The sequence below is a fragment of the Panicum hallii genome, chromosome 3 (genome assembly GCF_002211085.1).
Source record: "Panicum hallii strain FIL2 chromosome 3, PHallii_v3.1, whole genome shotgun sequence".
NCBI classification, from domain to species: Eukaryota; Viridiplantae; Streptophyta; class Magnoliopsida; order Poales; family Poaceae; genus Panicum; species Panicum hallii.
In genome coordinates, this window is record NC_038044.1 from 25,521,911 (window position 1) to 25,540,289 (window position 18,379).

The window sequence follows — 18,379 nt, forward strand, 5'->3', positions numbered from 1 at the left end:
TTTCTGTACCAGCAGAATGAAGTGATGACATATATGTCAAATAAAGAGCACGATGGAATGGCCTTGAGGCACGAGACAAGGCGTGGAAAGAGGATAATGTCGCGTGCCTGTTTCGTGCGGTACAAATAAGATGAAACACCATTATATCTTTGTCCACATACTTTCACCCTACTGGGTGGCTAAACTGCCACTATGGTGTGTTGCAATATAATGCAAGGGCCAGCTAGGTTGTTCCTTTTGGAAATAGGGAAGTTTCAACGGAGAAAGAAATAAAAAGGTACATTCTGGTTAAATCTAATTAAGAATATATTCCCAAATGAAGAATCATAGTGCTGCTTCGGCAATGAAGCATTTTGTGAGAACAAGCAATAATTAGGATCTAATGATACCTTTGCCATCCACTGCCCGTCTAGCTCAGTCGGTAGAGCGCAAGGCTCTTAACCTTGTGGTCGTGGGTTCGAGCCCCACGGTGGGCGTTTTTTTTGCTGTTCTTTCTGTTTTCAGTTTTTTTTACTTGGAAAGCTAAAATGGCAGAGCTTCATTTCGTTCAGGTGCTCCTCTTGCTGCCAAATAGCAGAGCATGCTGTCATGCTGAGCCTTTTCCGTTGATGAGGCAGCTTGTCCTGAAAAAGGAGGGGAGGGACACTGGGGGCATTGTTGTAGTTTTTTTCCTTTTTCTGAGTGGATTGTTGTAGTTTTGTTTGGAGGAGAGGAGTGAGCACTGGGCAGGCTGCCTAATAAATTGGGCGGTTGGGCAGGACGATGGCTACGCCTGGATGAAGCTGGGCCAAGTTTCTTTATATAAGAGGAACTGGGCCAGGTGGTGTTGGGTCTTGCAAATAAGGAAAAGAAAATCAGCCTAGCTATCTTGGCCATATTGTTGTGGGCTCCATTCTAGGAGTTTTGTAATTCCTTCAACATTTCGGATTAGGGATGGCAACAGGTCCAAACCCACTGGATTTTACCGTCTCAAACCCAAACCCATGAAAAATATTTGAACCCATTAAAAAATTCATACCCGTGACGGGTTTAAAATTTTGCTCAAACCCGAACCCATCAGGTTAACGGGTACCCACGGGTCACCGTAGGTCTACACTTTACCATACTAGTTTTTATCATGATCAATAAGTTTAATATAGTAAGTATCAAATTTATAGCGTATAGAAACACGTGATGAGTGAGAAATCCTTTGTTTATTAAAAATTACTAAAGAAAATTAAAATATAAATAATAAGTTCTATATTCAAATGATCATAACACTATACAAAGTCACAAATCCATCATATGTATATACAAACACTATAACTGCAAAGCAACAGCATCCCTACCCGCTACCAAAATAAGAAGTGAAGAGAAGGGATGTTAATTTTATTATAAATTCACAAAATAAAATGACAATTGCATGAGATTGGATTGGGTTTAAAAAATCCACAGGTTTACAGGTTTGGGTATTGTAGGAATAAACTCGTGTCCATAAACCCAATGGGTAGAACTTTATGCCCATTAATAAACCTATGAGTTTAAAAGTTAACCCAAACCCGTGCCCTAACAGAGATAGTAAAAACCAATCGAGTTTCAGGTTTTGGATACCATTGCCATCCCTAGTTCAGATCCCTCCCTCCGCGGAAAATTGCTTCCGATTTCAGAGCTATAGCTCTCATGGTAGTTTCGTTCCTCTGAACTTCTCAGTGTTTATTGCTCCATTGGTCCATGCATGTCATGTAGTACCCCTTGATAATCTTAGACTTGCGTTCATTTTTTTTCTTATCTTATTTTTTTGGGTAAATGCTATATTATGTTATTAGTTACTCCCTCGTTTTTAGTAAATGTATTAAAATTTCTTGACCAACAGATATTCAAAAAAAATATGCATACTTCATCGAAAATCATACCAATATATTAATATTTCAAAGGTTTGCTAATATGGCATCAAATTCGTAGCAGTTGACGATATGTTCTAAGAGAACTGATGTCACAATATACCACTAGACTTTGTAAAATACTAATGCGCATATTAAAAACAGATGGGAGATATAATTTTGCCACCAATTAGTGATTTAGAACTCATTGCAAATGCATACTGTTCACACCAAACTTGAGGCATTGAAAATCTCTGGTCGTTATGGCTTAGGTATAGAGAGGGAATCTCAAGGTTTCAGCATCTCATTAAACTCAGCATTGGGGAATGCAGTCAACGAGTGAAAGATGTCTGTTCTCTTCGCTTCGATGTGTGCTCTGTCTCTTTCACTTTCTCCCTCCCAAGCTTTATTCAAAGCATACTAGCAGATTGCATCCAATGGGGGTAAACACACAAGGAGTAAGAGACTGTCAAAATCTGTATCGGACGGCTCTGAGTAGCGCTTGCAATCCCGCAGCACAAAAGCGAGGCGAGTTCGTGCGATGCTGGGGACTCTACACATGTGTACCTCTAGCTAGCCAGCAACATGTGTACGCGTAGAAAAACATGTTTTGTTTTCTACGGAATCCATGACAGTGCTTGGGGTCTGGTGTCAGAGTGCAATTAAGAGGCTCCGACCATTTGATTCTGTCTGTTCTTCTTCGATGGATGAGTTGTTCATCGAACCCTATGTCAGACAGCTTAGCTAGCTTGCATTCTGTCCAAACAATAGTTTACTCCTACATATGCTGCCAATATATTTGTTTTTTGGTTGAGCAGAGTAGATGGTGATCAGTACCACAGGTCCTAGCCAATCAACCCTAAACTGAATAATCTTTGAACAAGTGAGAAAGAAGGCTTTGTTTTTTCTAATACTAGTGAAAAAGAATAGAATTGAGAGAGAGAGAGAGAGAGAGAGAGAGAGAGAGACTTACATGTGCAACCCTTCAGTAGTACAGATCGAGCACAATTCAGATCCAACGGTTGAAATCACTTGATAATGAAAGCTCATAAATGTATCGAATGATTTAAATGCATTATTGGTGTACTCAAGCAATACTCATTAGGTCGTACCTAAATACACTCTGTTTTGCCACAATATTAGACAATTTAAAGGCTAAAGGCTTAGTGTTAAACAACCGTACTCAGGCTTGTGCTTTAGACACAATTATAAAGAGACGGTGTTTTAACATGGTTAAGCAGGTTTTATGTCCCCTGTTTTCAATAATATTCGTCAACACCTAAAAGATTTCCAGCACGCATTACATTGTTACCGCCGTGGAAATTCAAAGTAATGACCAAGAAACTAAATAAACCAAGACTGTGTGTTTTTTCTAGAATAAAGACCAAGACATATGTATCAATAATACGCGTAGCAAAAGCTTCCACAATATAGGAAATATATACTACTTCTTCAGTCTGGTGTTGCCGACATCTAACATTGTCAATGGAGATGTCATGTCTCAATTAATATAGTTCAGTTTCGTCAACTTAGTGTACTAGTGGTGCAAAGAACAGCAAACCTAAATGCAAATAGGAATCAAAAGAGCCACAATAATCATGGTATCAAAATTATTTACTAAAAATTTTATGGATTATGGTGTTTTTGGCCCTGAAGGGAAGAACCACAAATCAAAATTCGGTATTAGCTTTGTGTCTATGCTTTGTTGCAAACATTGCTTTGACTCACATTTTCTTTTGTTTTTTGTCTCATATTTCTTTTCCTACTATGCATGGATACACGCTAAACACTTGTCAAGATTTAAAATACTTGACAAATAAATAACGTATTTTTGAATGCATGAAATTCAGCCTTCTTGCACGCGTGCGAATGAAAAAAAAAATCAAAACTATGGATATCGTATATAATTTGCAATAAATATTATGCGCATACCTTCACTCATAATGTTGGAGAACTAGCTACAAACATTTCTACTGTTGGACGACTGCTAGAATTTAAATATATCTTGCACTTGCACGCATATACATAGTCCACTCAAGGTGGACCTACGTGCCCTATGGCTAGCTATATATGTTAATTGGGACTTTACCACGGATTAAAATGCAAAATATTAATCGGGGGAAGAGATGAGGAGACGTAGTGCCCACGTGAATGTCTCCCAAACAAACATTCACGTCGAGCCTTCCTCGATCTATAAATCTCGATCGCCCTGTTCGATTTCTAGGGTTAGGTTTGCTTTTGGTAGGGTTTCCAACAACAACACATACACATGCCACCACCCTTGCTCCGATCCTCTCATGCTTGCAAGCTCGGTAATTATTGTGCTTGGACTCTTCCTCTCACTATCTGCTTGAAGTTTGCGTAAAGAAATGGGGCCAAGGAATCGTGTCAGGCCTTGGTCAAATTGCGTGCATGGCGACGTGAGCAGCACACCATGACAAGCACATCTATGTTTATTTCTAGCTAATAAAACTCGATCCATGTTCATGACCAACTTTGTTTTTGAGCTATGCATGTGCAACTTTTTGTGTGTTTGTATTTGTTGAGAAAGCATACATATTTGGCTCATTACCAAGACAATAAAACTCATCAAGTTCAGAAACCATGTATACTGGCTAGTATTTTGTTTCAATAAACACACTATTTGGCTCATTACCAAGACAAGAAATGGACATGGTCTATGTGTCTGCTCTGCTGATCTACTCCCTAAGCTTATAGTCTTAATCAACTCATCAACCCAACAAACTGATCTGACCTTGGTGCGTTAGACCCTTCCAAATTGTAATTAATGGCGCCAGAGACAAAGCTAGTGCAGTGTGTGTGTGTATACTCTATATACATATAGCTACATGGTAATGTGTCGACAACATATATTTGCTCTGGTTAGGTCCCAAGTCGATCTGATTTTCTATGCATCGATGCTTCATCTCGTGCAGTGCACATGATGGGCTCTGTAAACTAGTTGAGCAAACGAATCTAGCTAGTTGCAGGTGTTGCTTCAACTTGCAATCTCTGCAAAATTATTTGACTCATTAATGCAGTTCTGAGATCAGTTGTACTAGTTGATTCTCTTCTTCTTTTGCAAACTGAACAAGTGTACTTTTATCTTGAGTAACTACATGACTTATATAACTGAAAACTATTTTGCTTCCGGGCGAGTGCTATTATTTAATTTTACCTATTTTTATGAAGCTAAATTCTATAATTATAAAGCTTAATTAAACTCTGCGTACAAATTGAAATCTATTCTATTAAAACTCAACAAACACAATTTGTTGAGCTTTAGTAGCTTCCGGGGGTGTACACTATATATAAAGACTAGCTACTAACTTTTTTCAACAATTTTTTTTCAAGTGGCCAGCAATTTCTAGTACATTTGTCAGCTACCTGCTATTAAACTATATGAGCAATGATTTATTGGTGTATAAAATTGTTGGTGATTTGGCGAAACTATTTGAAAATATTACCAATTACACTGGGAATGCTATGGTAGTGAGCGGTTATTAACAAATCTCACGGATGGAAATTTTTGAAATACACCATGTGTTAGCTGATGAGCAGCTTTTGTGGGCATCTGGCTATTAGACATCCCAAAACCAGCTGTCCAATAGTATCTAGAATCTCAAACAAACGTGACCTTATTAGGCCAGGATCAATGGGATTTCACGAGAGTTTTATGGGCATAAAATTTTATAACGTATCAGCAATTTTGTTGACTTCACTACTTCAAAAGGGATTTGCATGAGCGGTTGAAAATCTATTTTTAGGGACGGGTGCGGTACCCGCTTCTACTTTTTGCAGCTAGAAATACAGGAGCGGGCGTCCGCCCCAGGAAATCGATGTGTAGGGGCGGGTTAGGCCATAATGACCTGCGCCTACAAATAAATTTCCAGAAAATGAAAAAATAAGAAAAATTTGAAAACAACAAAATAAAAAGAAAAAAATATCCCAACCAACCGGCCACACCACAAGTCTCTTTACTATCGAGGTATAATTTTTTTGACGAAATATGAACACTTGCGTAAATCGGGACTCGAACTGCTTACATCAATCCTCACGTGTACCCTTCTCTCCATCACACTACACAATCACTTGTGGCTCTATAAAGCATGTTGTTCTTTTATCTTAACTCTGAAATCGATTTGTAGCGGCCATCACCCGCCCCTAGAAATCCATTTCCAAGGATGGGTGACACCATCACCAACCCCTATAAATATTTTTCTATTTTATTCTGAAAAATTATTTCAATCTCTAAATATAGAAAAATAAATAATAAAAGTGAAACTTCTATACTATGGTTATTGTGAACTATAGGTATAGAAAAAAATTGCCAAATATATTTCAGTGTATATAAAAGTTAAGATTGCGTAAATCTGAGATATTATATTGTCATAGCCATATGTAGGGTATAAGTATTAAATGATCTTATGATCCTAAACAATCTTAAATATAATGTATAAACTAGATCTTACCACTACAATTTTGATATGGAACTACTCTACATATGAGATTGTTTGAAAAAAATATAAAACTTCTAGACTTTGAAATTAAAGAACTTATAATAACTTTTTGGACTGTGAAATGACTTTAAATGAAAATTATCAACTACAAAATTGTAGGTGTCGTCAACCTCTATAATTTTGGTATAAAGTTTAACTTCATCTGAGATCATATGCAAAAGTTATAAACTTTTTTATGTGGGACCATTTGCACCCACCTCTAGAAATGTATTTTTAGGAACTTAAAAGGCGAGTGATAGTGTCACCCACCTCTGTAAATTGCATTTTTAGCGGCAGTGATGGAGTCACCGCCCTAAAAATGGTGGCCATTTCTAGAGACGGGTGACGCCCTCACCCGCCTCTAAAAATACATTTCCAGGGATGGGTGAATTGCTGCAGTAATCTTACTCCATTTATAAGAGTGGGTTATCTTTTGGATCGTTCCTAGAAAAAATGAGGCGCCCCTGCAAATCTTTTTTTGTAGTAGTGCTTGACAAGCGCATTATGGAGAGAGAAAAGGGAAGTGTTTCATCCATGTGAAACAAGGGGGCTCAGTGTCAGACTAGTATCCATGGGACTAATGACGTGGCATGAAACACCTCAGAATAGAGATAGGATATCTCCTGTACCTTACTAAAAACTATTGTAAAGTACCGAGACACGAGTAGAACTAGTCGGTATAGAAGGAAAATACTCGGTATACCCGCAGTAGGGCTCCTTAGGTCATACCTGACTAGGAGTACCTCGATACACGACATGTAATCCTACCCCAAGTATATAAGGCCGGCAGGAAATCCCTCCAAAACACATCAACAATCTCATGCGATACAACCCGCCAGACATGACGTAGGGTATTACGATATTCAGTGGTCTGAACCTTCTAAGTCTTATGTTGTGTACACCATTGAGTTCCTAATCTTGATGACACTCTGCCTACAAATCGACCACCTCATACTCTCAGTAGGTTTCCGGTAAAACACCGACACCCGGTACCGAGCCTCATGAAACACAATGACCCATTTCGTTGCACTACGTGAAAATATGTATATTGGTAACGGGCATAGATGACCTTTGGTCACGGGCAAAGCGCCGTTACCGATCTAGCATTACAAATGAGCGAACAAAGGTAACGGGCAATTGCCCGTTACTGATAACACGAATTTGTAACGGGCATCTAACAAAGACCGTTACCACATGTAGTTACCGGCCATCTTAAATGGCTGTTTCTCTGGGCCCACAGGGACCTCTGGTAACGGGCACAGACACGCAGCCCGTTACAGAAACCAAAAAAAACGTAACGGTCCTTTGCATGCTGCCTGTTACAAATACATTTTTCCACATCTCTTTCTAGGCCCACTGGTCAAAGGTTGTAACGGCCTTTAAGTAATGCCTGTTACCTTTAGGAAGTATCCATAACGGTCCTAAGTTAAGTCCGTTACAAATGTTACATGTAACGGGCGATGAATCGAGGCCTGTTACCTTTGGACCATATCTGTAACGGTTCTTTCACTATGTATCGTTCTTTAGTTAACACCCGTTACTCTCTGATCTCACTATGTATAGTGCTTTAGTTAACGCCCGTTACTCTCTGATCAGTTGTTGTAACGTGCATTAGTTAACGCCCGTTACCTATACATAGGCCACCCCTACAGTAACTAGGCTTTTTTCTGGATGCATCTTGGTACCAGCCAGGCAGCCACCAGATCATTGGGTGCATCCTGGAACCAGCTAGGATTTGGCAGCCACCAGCAAGTAGACATCACAAACACATTCTCATCACATATATACACAAGCAAGTAGATATAACGAATATCAAGATCACATAAAGTTCCTCATCAGACATGCAACAAGTTTGAAGCCCTGAATGCAACAAGTTTCAAGTTTCTGGCTACAATGAACTCACGGTGCATCATAAATAGAAGGCGGTATAGAAGTTGCCCTTTGGGTCGAGGGTCTCCTTAAGAATGAACCTGCACAGCATCTCCCGGACCGGCTTTAGATCTTCTATAGAAACTGTTAGGGCAGCTTTGAAATCCTGCAAAATACAATCATTATGAGAATACAAGTACAAATCAGTTTCTAAAATCAAATGGAGAATATGAGCAGAGACAAGGTTGAGCAGTATATACTTACAGCAGCCTTTTTCATTATAGGTATGTCACCGACTAGTTTTAGCATATTGAATGCCACATAGAATCCACACAAAAAGGTCCCCGATGGCTGTTGAGCGCACTGCAAGAAGGTACCAAAATGACAAGTTAATGCAGTAACCAAATAGGTATGAAGGGACCATAAAAAAACCTCAGTCTTACATTAACATCTATCCTGTGCGTGAGTTTAGGTTTGGTTTTTGGCTTTTTCTTATTTGCTTTCATCATTTCTTCCATGCGCGCATCAAAGGCCCTGCATGATCAGCAATACCGATTAGAAATAGTAAGAGATTGATTTTTCTTGAACAAAACCTACAAGATACTAACCAGTTCACAATATGTCGGACGTCCGTGAACTTTCGACCGGGAAATAGTTTAGCAGAATCTAAATACCAAACCTCTTTGTACTTCATAGAGATGATCACTGTTACCCAGTGGCCACCGGTGTTGTAGGCACCCACCACATAGTCGTTCTTCATAGCATTTTTAATTGCTTTTGTTACAGTGCTAGGCTGGTGAGAAATAAATGTGGCGGTGAAAACCTGTGGGTCCAAAAACCCAACACTGCACTGCATCTCTGCCGCATTCTGCATCATTTTCCTACAAATAATCCAATTGTTAGCATGCATGAACTTTGTGGTCAAAATTAAAGAAATATATTTTTTGGTTTGAAGGGACTTACAATGTCCACAACCTCAAGAAGCTAACATCCAGAGCACCTAGGGTTATAAGGTCGTACACATCATTGAATGCAACGTTTAACATTAAATCACCATCACCTTGAAAGTAGGCTTGAGCCACCTTTGCTGGAAAGCCAAGTTTATCCTTACTATGTTCCATGATGTAAGCATGCAACCTGGCACAATTTGGTCCAGCAGCCTCTAAATCCGCTTCTGACAATATAGGCACACCAGGCTTGTATTTTGGATTCTGTGTTGTCCAAATAGCGTTAACAAGCTCATCTTTAGGCAGAGGTTTCCTGGCCTGCTTCTCCTCCCGTGGTGACTGCTGCTCAGGCGGAGATTGGCTGCGCTCTCCCTCCTTCTGTTGTAGAGGCTCCGGTTGTGGCTGATGCTTAGGCGGAGATTGCCTAGGCTCCTCCTGTCGTCGAGGCTCCTCTTGTGACTCCTGCTTCTCCTGCTGCTGCTGCTGCGTAGTTTTGCTGATCTGCTGCTGCTGCTGAGCCATCTCTTGCGGACGCTGAGCTGCAGTACTTGCATCTGATGCTGTACCCCTGCTACCTGATGCGGTTACAGAGTTGGGCTGTCTCGTCCTGGGTGGTATAAGGATCCTGTACTTTGACCATTGGATCCTTGTACCGAGAGCCTCACCTAAGGTTGTTATCTCATCCCCCCCCTACTGGCACAGGCAGACGGAAGTGACTCGTATTGGACCACACATAAGTAGGTTGCACCACTGCATACCCTTCCTGCACCGGTACACAATGGCAAGTCTATTGATATGGATAGACAGTGGCTACTGCGAGCTCCAAGTTATGCCTGGTGCCATCCAAAAGGCTGCACTTGGTTGGCTCTGTCAGCTTATCAATTGTGTCCAGCATAGATGATCGACTATCACTATGTTGTACATTCGCTTCGTTCTTGTTGAATGGCCCATGCTCTTCCCCGCTGCCACGCACATCTTCTTCCTCACTGACACTCGCATCTTCTTGCTCGCTGCTACCGATGTGTGTTGGTTGGGTAGGACACAGAGCATCCGGTATAACCACGCCTGTTTGTCTTAGCATGTTGATAACTCTGATGGCTGTTTCACCAACTATCTTTTCCTTCTCCGTATCAGACCTCTCCTTCGTCTTCTTCCTCTTCTTCCTGTACATTCCAGCAAACTCTTCACCAAACCCTTTACCCCAGCCAACTGAACTAGACACGCCTCGGACCCAACCTGGATGCTCTGGATTCTCAAGTGCCACGGTGAGGATATCATTCTCCCTAACCCCAGTGAAAGAACCATCGCTAGCCTTAGATGCAAGGTCTTTCACCTTATTTGCTAGCTCCACCACTGCAAAGTTACTGAATGTTATGTCCCCGCTTCCTTCACTAGTGCCTTCACTAGTGGTCCTCCTCTTCGCCGCCCTTGCCCGCAGATATGACCTCGAACGTCCAGGAAATTGGTCCCAAGGGTTTTCTTTTCCTTCTCTAGCTAGCTTTGCATCCTCCTCCTCCCACTCTTTCCTTTTACCATGATAACCTTTTCTTCCTGTCTTGTGCGGCTTATTATGCAATGCTCTCTTATCTCATCTCCTGGCTCACTCGCTGAAAAAAAGGAGAATTGGTTTTCTGCACAAACACCTCCCAGTCTTCTAGCTTCAAAAAGCCATGCTTCTCAAAGGGAGACTCCTCTTGCCTCGCATAAGTTTTTCTTAAATGGGCCTTGAACCGCCGTTGCAAGGTTGCAATCTCTGACATAGCTGCCTTAATTGCCTTGTTGCAAACAGTTTCTTCCAGATTGGCTGGGTACTCTAGCTTTTCCAGTAAAGCTTTGAATAGCTGTTCCTTCTCAATTGTTGAGAGATCCTCAAGCTTCCTGTTGATTGACACCCTCTCCCGAGCAATGAGGCCACAAACCAATACAAATCTTTCCCTTGCAGCATCTGGGGTATGCCAAAATTTTTCATCAAGTCCAGTTGCAGTCAACTTGTCTTCTGGCCATTTGGTTTGTGTCCTTGACCCGCGGGATCGAGTACTACTCACAGCAGTCTGCGCTGAGTGAGCCTGTGAAGAACGTTCACCGTCGTTGCGCTGTGATGATGCACTACTATTAGTACAGGAGTTTGTTGTTGTGGAAGACTGCATAGATAATATGTTAGGTTGTCAGTAGAGCAACATAAGCAAGACTGAAAATGCAAACAAAATAGCTAATATTAGACTAGAAATCAGTACAAGTCCTAAATGAAATCAGCATAGACATACAGGTCATATTACTTAGCATAGAGGTTGGGGATAGGTGCTAACCATTTTGACAGGGTGAAGCAATGCTTATATATCAAAGCAGAAACTAAGTTCCTTCAACTGCTTCCTTGTCCAACTTCAGAAGCAATGAATTGTGGGTTCCACGTGTACATGCAACAAGAGGATAAAGCAATCAGTTAGTATGATTATCATAGCAAAAAATAATGTACACTCTAAATAAGCTACAAACAATTCCATGGCCTGATGATTGAGTGAACCATGTAGTGCCACCACGCCGGGGATTACAGGGCACAAGCGATATGAAAGAAAATCGCCCATGCCCAAACCACTCAGGTGGATTTTGGTTGGCTATGCTTACACGGTTCAACCGATCATTAGGCCATGCTACCATCGACATCTTGCATACACACATCATGACACCAACAATAAGAATATATATGACAACACAGCATAGGAAAGTCTAGTTATCACTAAATTATAAACCACTGCGATACATTTCGCACTGACTGAATGTGGCCATCAACATTCATCCATCAAATCCACAGTCCATCAAATAAAAATGAACTATTAAGGCATGCTGAACTAATGCAGGTAATTCCAGGAGAATAATTCTATGTGCATTGACCCTAAACAACAGCAAAGTAGCATATCTCCCTAATCCACCTTGACAGGAAGAGCACATTGGGTGGCCGAGCAGAGAGAGGACATTGGGGGTTCAAGCAGCAGTAACCTCTATCGCGAATGGTGGTTGGGAGGGGCTGGATCCGCGTCACCTCGTTGCCTGAGGTGGCCAGCTCATCGTCGTGGCCAGAGTTGCGGTGGGACTACGACAGCAGAATGACGGCGACGGCGAGCGAGGAGAGTGGCGGCGGCGGGCTAGGGCAGGAGAATGGCGGCGAAGGCGAGCGAGGAGAGTGGTGGCGGCGGGCTAGGGAAGGAGAATGGCGGTGACGCCGAGTGAGGAGAGTGGCGGCGACGGCTAGCGAGGAGAGTGGCGGCGGCGGGCTAGGGCAGGAGAATGGCGGCGACGGCGAGTGAGGAGAGTGGCGGCGAAGTGGAGTGAGGAGAGTGGCGGCGGCGGGCTAGGGCAGGAGAAGAGTGGCGAAAGGGATTAGCCGAATATGTATGTCCCCTGATGACCACTTTGTAACGGGCTTTGAGGGGACGCACGTTACTGACTAATGACCATTAGTAACGGTCATTGTCATAAAGCCCATTACTGACGTATACTTAGTAACGGGCGTTGTGGTAACGCCCGTTACTGATGTATATTTAGTAACGGGCGTTGTGGTAACGCCCGTTACTGATGTATATTTACTGATGTCAGATACAGAATTCAGCAGACTGCAGCACACTTACTGAACTGAAGTAGAATATATACAGAATTATATATATCTAAGGCAGAATATATATAGTATCTCAGGAGAATATATAGGCATCATATATTACAAAAAGGATTCAAATTCCACCAATACACAACCTATATTACAAAAAGGATTGAATTCCACCAATACACATCCTACATTACAAAAAGGATTCAGCAGACATCAATCTTGCTTTTTCTTTGATTTCTGTATATGGATTTTTCATGATGGTCGGTTCGCAAGTATGGTGTTTTCTCAGTTGCCAAGAGTCGGGGCATGTATGAAGTGTCAAAGGATGGAATTTCATCAAACTGGTTGTATTCCTCCTCCTCAACAACATTGGCAATCCCAACAATCCTTTTTTTTCCAGGTATAACCACACACCACTTCTTCCTTGCAAGATCAGGTACATAGAACACTTGCTCAACATCCTTGGCGAAAACAAACGGTTCATCTTTGTAACCAAAGACCCGCAGATCAACACTAACAAACCCATATTTACCCTTGCTCACACCTCTCTTCCCATTAACCCATCTGCACCGAAACAAGGCTACCTTGAAACCTACATAATCAAGCTCCCACATCTCCTCTATTTGACCATAATATGTGGCTGCCTGCATGTCATTGTCGACGGCCCGTACACGCACACCACTGTTTTGATAGACGCTCTTGGCATCTTGGGCCATGGTGTAGAATGTGTATCCATTGATATCCATTGCTTGGTATGTTGTAATAGTGAATAATGGCCCCACTGCTAGTTTCGTTATCAGATTGTCAGTTACAGTTGTCCTGCATCTCTGGACATAATCTCGGAGCCACCAGCTGAAGCATTGCATGTGCTTCTTTGCAACCCAAGCCTCACTACAGGCAGGGTTTTCTTCACGTAGTTGTTGGTTGTGCTCTTTGGCAAATGGTGTAATCAGGTCAATCTGTTGTATCACGGTGAAATGAGCCTTGTTGAAGGCATCTGGATCCAGAGTGATTGACTTTTTCCCCATGGTCCCAACACCTGCAAGCCTACCTTCATGCCGTGAATGAGGCACACCAATAGGGTTTTGGGGGTCCATATAACCCATGGCCCACTCCACTGCTTCGATGGTCCCATAGCCACGAACCATGGCTCCCTCCGGAAATGACCGGTTATGTACCAATGATTTGAGGAATCCAAAGTACCTCTCATATGGAAACATCTGATGAAGGTAAGATGGGCCAAGGAACCAGATCTCCCTTGTGAGGTGTGCTGTTAGATGGATCATGAGATCAAAGAATGTTGGTGGGAAGGTAGCTTCAAGCATGCATAGGGTCTCAAAATGCCTCCTCTCTAACTTCAATAGTTCTTCCTCATCAATCACCTTCTGTTCTATTGCATTGAAGAATAAACGCAAGCTCGTTACCACGTCGCGAACCTGTATTGTCTTGATACCTCTAAGTGCAACAGGAAGAAGAGCTGTCATCAACACATGGCAATCATGAGATTTCATCAAGTTGAAATTCATTTTCATGTCCTTCACCGACACTAGCCTCTTGAAGTTCGATGAGTAGCCTGAAGGTACTTTCAAACCATGCAAAAACTCACAGAATTCTTTTCTCTCTGTCTTTGACAAGGTGGTTGCAGCGACAGGAAGGTCTGTCCCCGTGTCTGTTTCCTCTGCATAGAGCTCCAGCCTAATGCCCATATCTTTAAGATCCTCCCTAGCATTTTTATGATCTTTTCCTTTCAACTTCTGTTGCAGCAATGTTCCAAAAACGCTTTCACACACATTCTTCTTGATGTGCATGTTGTCAATCAAATGACGCACATCCAACAGCTCCCAATACTCTAGCTCCCATAGAATTGATTTCTTGTTCCAAGTTCCTTTCCCATCTTCTTCTTCTTCACCATCTTGTTTCTTTCTTTTGCCAAGGATTTTTTCAGTCATTTTGGGTAACTTCTTGATAGTTTTGATGTCCTTAACTTGCAAGAGGACCAGATCTCCAGTCACATGCAGAGGCGCCGCTCGATTCTCCTTTTCCCCATTAAACTGACAATCCATGTCCCGGTAGGGATGTTTCTTGCTGAGGAAACGACGGTGCCCCATAATTGTGAATTTCTTTGAATTTCTTAGCCACAATGAGCAAGTTTCTTCCAAGAAGTGTGGACAAGCTGCACCTTTCCTTTTACTCTGGCCAGAGAGGTTGCGATAAGCCGAGTTGTCGTTGATGGTGGTGAACAACATGGCGTGCAATGTGAACTCCTCACGGCCGAACTCATCCCAAACCTCCTTCACACCAGGCTTCCAAAGTGTCTTCAAGTCATCAGCTAGTGGCCTCAAGTAGACATCAATACGGTCGCTAGGTTGCTTTGGCCCAGAGACCAATATTGTCAGCATCATGTATTTCCGTTTCTTGCATAGCCAGGGTGGAAGGTTGCACATTGACAGCACGACAGGCCAGGTGCTATGTGTTGAACTCTGGTTACCGAATGGGTTGACGCCATCTGTGCTCATAGCAAACCGAAGGTTTCTGCAATCATCAGCAAACCACTTAAAGTGGGAATCAATGTTACCCCATTGTGCTGCATCTGCGGGGTGCCTAAGCTTGTCATTTTCCTTCTTTCGGCCTTCCTTATGCCAACGCAAGAGTTGGGCCTCCTTTCTTGTGGCAAACCATCTTTTCAACCGGGGAATGACAGGAAAATACCATACCACCCTCACAGGATCCCCTCTGTTAACCTTCTTCTTGCCTCTGATCTCCATGGGCACGTTCCCATCATCAGCATTATCATCTCCACCATCTTTTTTCCTCTTGTACCGATCACACCCACACTTGGGCAACTTGTCAAGGTCTGCATAATCTCCACGGAACAATACACAACTGTTCTTGCATGCCTGAATTTTGTCAACCTCTATTCCCAGAGGACAGATTATCTTCTTTGCCTCATGGATAGACTCAGCTACTTGGTTTCCCTCAGGTAGCATGTCTCTAAGCAGATCCAATAGTTGTTTGAAACTTTTATTGCTCCAACCATGATCTGCCTTAAGCTGCAGAAGTTTTAGGTCACCAAAAAGGCGAGAGTACTTCTGGCAACCAGGATAGAGGGGTTTCTTTGAATCTTCAATGAACTGCTTCAGCCTCGCTAATTCAGAAGTTGTGTACACTCCTTGAAACTCAACATCCCGCACCATTTGATCAACATTGTGCACACATTGCAACACCTCACCATCATCGAAGCCCGTAACTTTTTGATCAGTCATATCATCAGGCCTCCTCACAAAGGGTGGGAATGGTTCATTTTCCTTAAAAACTCCACCTTCATCAAGGGCTTCATCATGGCATCGTGCTGCCCCTTCATTAAGGCCTTGAGCATGGTGTCGCGCTTCACCTTCATTTAGGCATCCTGCTTCGACTTTATTAAGGCCTTTCTCACCATGTTTGTTCCAACACGTGTATTTTTTTGTGAAACCACGTGTGATCAAATGATGAAAAATATTATCCCGTTATCCGAACTTCTTCTGGTTGAGACAATCTATACAGGGGCAATACATTGCCTGAACACCACGGTTTCTCATATCCGCCTCTGCTTGACCTAGAAAACCATTGACCCCGGTTATGAAATTGTCCCAATCTCGGGGCTGTCTGTACATCCAAGCCTGATCAGCAGCAGCCATCTACAAGTTCAATGAACAAGGGCAATTTCCATACATCAAATGAGCATAATTCATCACCAAAACCGATGAGTAAGAGGATTAGGACAGCAAAGTTCAATAAAAGGGGGCAATTTCCACCTTGAGGAGGACTGTCTCCGAGGCGAGCGCGCCCGAGGAGAAGGCGGCGTCGCGGCCGTGGCCGCGGCGATGGAGCGGAAGAAGGGCTGCTGCTTTGGAGGACGGCAACAGCGCAGAGGACACCGCGGTCAACGTCCGCCGGCACCTTCAGTGACACCGGCGCGGAGGCAGCAGCAGGAGGAGACGTCCAGCAGCAGCACCGCCTCGCTCCAGCTTGACGGTGGTGGAGGAGAGCGCGGCCGAGGAGGCGCCGGTCGCAGCGACGGCCGCGCGGGAGGACGCCCGCCGGCTGCTGCGCCAGTGACTTCGGTAATGGGCATCAACGCATCAGACAAGTAACACTGCTCTATCGGTAACGGGCATCAAATGGTCATCGGGAACGCGCGTTACTACAAGCGACAGTTAGGTACGATCACTGCCCTATCTGTAACGGTCCTTAAATGACCGTTACCGATACGACAGTGATCGGTAACGGACATTAAGAGACCGCTACCGATAGTACAATTTTCGTAACGGACGCACTTTAACGACCATTACAACATTTTAATGTAACGGGCCTTTATCACGCCCGTTACCAGAAGTCCTCATCGGTAACGGGCGTTGTGGTGGCGAGTTCGGGGTCAAGCTTGCCGCGCTTATGGGTAACGGGTGCCAAACAAGAACCGTTACGGATGTTGCGACTTGTAACGGGCCACAAGGGTCCGTTACAAATGTTGCGTGACTCTGAAATCGATTTGTAGCGGCAATCACCCGCCCCTAGAAATCCATTTCCAAGGATGGGTGACACCATCACCCACCCCTATAAATATTTTTCTATTTTATTCTGAAAAATTATTTCAATCTTTAAATATAGAAAAATAAATAAAAAAGTGAAACTTCTATACTATGGTTATTGTGAACTATAGGTATAGAAAAAAATTGCCAAATATATTTCAGTGTATATAAAAGTTAAGATTGCGTAAATCTGAGATATTATATTGTCATAGCCATATTTAGGGTATAAGTATTAAATGATCTTATGATCCTAAACAATCTTAAATATAATGTATAAACTAGATCTTACCACTACAATTTTGATATGGAACTACTCTACATATGGGATTGTTTGAAAAAAATATAAAACTTCTAGACTTTGAAATTAAAGAACTTATAATAACTTTTTGGACTGTTAAATGACTTTAAATGAAAATTATCAACTACAAAATTGTAGGTGTCGTCAACCTCTACAATTTTGGTATAAAGTTTAACTTCATCTGAGATCATATGCAAAAGTTATAAACTTTTTTATGTGGGACCATTTGCACCCACCTCTAGAAATGTATTTTTAGGAACTTAAAAGGCGAGTGATAGTGTCACCCACCTCTGTAAATTGCATTTTTAGCGGCAGTGATGGCGTCACCGCCCTAAAAATGGTGGCCATTTCTAGAGACGGGTGACGCCCTCACCCGCCTCTAAAAATACATTTCCAGGGACGGGTGAATTGCTGCAGTAATCTTACTCCATTTATAAGAGTGGGTTATCTTTTGGATCATCCCTAGAAAAAACGAGGCGCCCCTGCAAATCTTTTTTGTAGTAGTGCTTGACAAGCGCATTGTGGAGAGAGAAAAGGGAAGTGTTTCATCCATGTGAAACAAGGGGGCTCAATGTCAAACTAGTATCCATGGGACTACTGACATGGCATGAATCACCTCGGAATAGAGATAGGATATCTCCTGTACCTTACTAAAAACTATTGTAAAGTACCGAGATACGAGTAGAACTAGTCGGTATAGAAGGAAAATACTCGGTATACCCGCAGTAGGGCTCCTTAGGT

At 42.5% G+C, this 18,379-nt stretch overlaps 1 non-coding gene across 1 annotated transcript; it reads left to right on the forward strand.

The window, feature by feature from the left end:
• Positions 1–403: 403 nt before the first annotated feature.
• TRNAK-CUU lies at positions 404–476 on the forward strand. The gene has a single exon. It is a non-coding gene; the product is annotated as a tRNA-Lys (tRNA).
• Positions 477–18,379: the final 17,903 nt, after the last annotated feature.